Source organism: Phalaenopsis equestris, unplaced genomic scaffold (assembly GCF_001263595.1).
Source record: "Phalaenopsis equestris unplaced genomic scaffold, ASM126359v1 Scaffold000041, whole genome shotgun sequence".
NCBI classification, from domain to species: Eukaryota; Viridiplantae; Streptophyta; class Magnoliopsida; order Asparagales; family Orchidaceae; genus Phalaenopsis; species Phalaenopsis equestris.
This window is the reverse complement of record NW_018164483.1, coordinates 391,262-394,997: the sequence shown is the minus strand read 5'-3', so window position 1 is coordinate 394,997 and position 3,736 is coordinate 391,262.

Here is a 3,736-nt window from a genome sequence, read left to right as displayed (position 1 = left end):
ATATATATATATAGACACACACACACACACACACACACACACACACACACACACACACAAATAATACTTGCTTGCACCGCACAATCCTTTGATTATAGGAAAAAAGTGTGCTCATATCTCTTTTGCAACAATGAAACTAATTGTCAAATTTTACTTGTAATACTATTATGACATGTAAAATGTTAAGCCGCCGCCAACAACAACAACAACAACAACAAAAAAGCCTTAATCCCACTATGTGGGGCCGGCTACATGAACCCTTTTTCTCAATTGCTTCCTATTTAGTGTCATATTTTCATGTAGTTATAGTAATTTAAGATCATTTTTAAAAATTATTGTTAAGCCACCACCACCAACAACAACAACAACAAGGTATTAATCCCACTACGTGGGGTCGGCTACATGAATCCTTTTTCTCCATTGCGTCCTATTTAGTGTCATATTTTTAGTAATGTTAAGCCACAAATATGGAAAAATTATTACATGAGGACTCCGCATGCAGAACTGTTTGTAGAGTCCGATCTCAAACTGATATGTGAAAAACAGGCCCCCACCTCCATTAAAAGAATAGAATGAAAAAGCGCGACCCGACCCGATCATGTTATAGGATTATTTCTTTCGTGTTATTCTGAATATTTTCCGCGTTATTCATGTGTTATTGAGGTGATTTTAAGATATTATTATTCTTTAAACAATAATATCAATAACACATGAATAACACTCAAAATATTACTTCAATAACACAACAATAACACACCAATAATACATTAAAATCATGCGACCCGGCTCGACCGTGTTATAAGAATATTCTCTTTACGTTATTCTGAATATTTTTCGTGTTATTCGTATGTTATTTAGGTGTTATTCATGAATAACACACTAATAACATATTAAAAAGGCGAAAAATATTCCCTGACATGAATAATACCTCAATAAAACAACAATAACACATGAATAATGCAAAAAATATTCAGAATAACGCGAGAGAATATTTGGTCGTGCCGGAGCGAGCGTTTTCAATCTTATTTTAATTTTTTTATGTAGATGGACCCCGACTTTCCACGTGTGAGCTTAAGATTGGACTCCGCGAGAACCTCTATATGCAGAGTCCTAATGTAATAATTTTTCACCAATATTACATGTAAAATATTGAATTTGAGTTTTTCATTCATTTATACATTGCATGCTAAGACGGTGTTTAGCTGCAAGGAGAATAATATTAGTTGCTTTAGTGTTAAATCCACCTTATTTTATTAAATATGAACCTAATCCGATAAATTTTGATTTATTTATGATTTATGATTTTTCTTTTTATATTCTAAATATATTCATTTAATATGTTTCTTATATATTTTTATTTATTATTTTAAAAATAGAATTAATTATTTTGAAAATACTCAATAATTATTTTAAATATTTTTAAAAATAATTATATTTTATTTCAAATGAAAATGAAATGAAATAAACATAAAAAGTAAAAATAAAAGGGGGGTTTTCTTACATTTGGATGTCTTAAAACAATAGTTATTACATAAAAAAGGTGAAAAAAACACAAAAATTAAAATTATACTTGAAGTCACGATGTTGCTTGCACTCACTCTCGAAAAATATTTGTCTATACTCAATAATATATATGTCAAATTTTATTCAGAGAATACAAACGATTTATATATCACATTATATTAATTTATTCAGAAGATAGAAGATTTATATCCGCATTATACTGTACCTCCATGACCTCCTGAAACTTACCACTTACCTCTAACCTACAGAAACGCGGAACTGATATAACACGGAATCTTATACCCTCTGACTAACCTCCCACTAAGCAACCCTCGCCTACATCCTTCCCCTTCCCGGTCTCACCCAAATCTCTTTCTCCGCCAATCGCGACTTACAGAGATCACCGAACAGGATCACGACTTACAGAGACCAGCGAGTCTCCCATCTTTCTCATCCTTCCGCTCTGCTCCTACCAGAAATCATTGAGGAAGGTAAGCCTGTTCGCGCCATTCTTCTTCTTCGCTGGTAGGACGTAGGCGATCGCGACTTACAGTGACCACCGAAACTCCCATCCCTCTCATCCTTCCGCTGGGCTCCTACCAGAAATCATTGAGAAAGGTAAGCCTGTCGATAGAGAAGTTGATAAGAGTGTTGATGAAAATTATTGTTAAGAACGTTGATAGAGAAGTTGGCATAGTAACGATAAAAGCCATACAAATCGCATTGGAGAACATTAGAAGATTGCATAGTTAGACAGATCTTGCGAGATTTAGAAGCCAAATGCCTTAATGGTTCTTGATAGAAATCAGCTGTAAGAAATTTCTAATGAAGTGATAAGTGCAATAGAGGTAAAAGAGATAAATCATTTTTGTAAGTTAGTGATAATAATGCAAATGTTGTCTCATAGGTCACGTGATCAAGAAGCTCAAATCTAGGGATTTTTGTGATAAACTTGCGAGCAATGTTGATTATGAATAAAAGTGAGCAGTGAGGTCAAAAATGATGCACAATAATGGCAAAGATAGAGCCCGTATGTTTTTGAAATAGTGGCAACAAATAACGTGGAGGTCATAATTGTTGGTTGAGTGCAATAAGTGACGCAAATTGGTAGAGTTTGGGTAGGCATAATCAAAGGAACTCGAGAGGACAGGCTTAGCTTAACTTACATGAGTTTTACAGGAGAATAACAAAGGTTATAATGATCAAATTTGGTTTGCACACCCCTAGCTTTATTGAATGGTTATAAAGCTAGCAATGTGAACATCAAAATTGTCTGGGGAGGTTATAATGATCAAAATTAGAAAGAATAAATTAAGGAATAATTATATTAAAAGAAATGTTGGAGTGATATCTTTTGAGGATAAAACGACTGAAAAAAGACTTGAATGATTTGAATATGTATAATGAAAAGTAGAAAATGCATCATCAGGCAAGCAAATAAAATTAGCATGGATGATGGGAATGAGCAGCCCTAGTTATTTGGATAGAATTTGTGCAAAATGCCTTGTGAAAACTGTCTTCAACCAAATGAATGGAAAATGAAGGTTCATGAAGTTGAATCCAAATATTTGGGATAAACTTGATAGTTTGATGCTGTATTTTAATTGGATGTTCTGAATTTGGGAATCTAATCTTGTCACCTTGCTTGAGTACTCTTTGAGATGAATCATATTTATTTATTCTAACATGGCTGTTTTTATAATTAATTAATTATATTGGGGAGAATACTGTGAGCAACATTTACTCAAGATAAGAAAGCTTATAGGTTCCTTTAAAGAATTCTATGGAGCAACAGTTGGAACATTAACTTAGTGAGGTACTAGATAACTTCCAAGCTACTCGATGGTCTTCCTTTCACTAAGTTAATGTATGTATTTTCCTTGCTAGTTTATACGAATTAGATCAATTCCAAGCTACTCGATGGTCTTCTTTTCAAATACAAAATCATGTCTAGTAATTATTTCCTCTTAACATTAAGAGTTGATAAGTAGATCTTTATTATTTAAAATTCCACATAGTGGACTATATCTTCTATAAAAAGAGTATTTAAACATAATCTTTTCTTTACAATTTAAATCTTTGCGTAAAAAAACAGGTTTAACTCTTGCTTATGCCGCTCTCTCAAGCTCTCATGGTTTGTTTGCATATTGAGGTTGTCTAAGTTAGGTGATTCTTTTTGCTGGCACAAAAGTAATTTTTAACATGGAAGAAAATTAAGCATTATGTATATAAT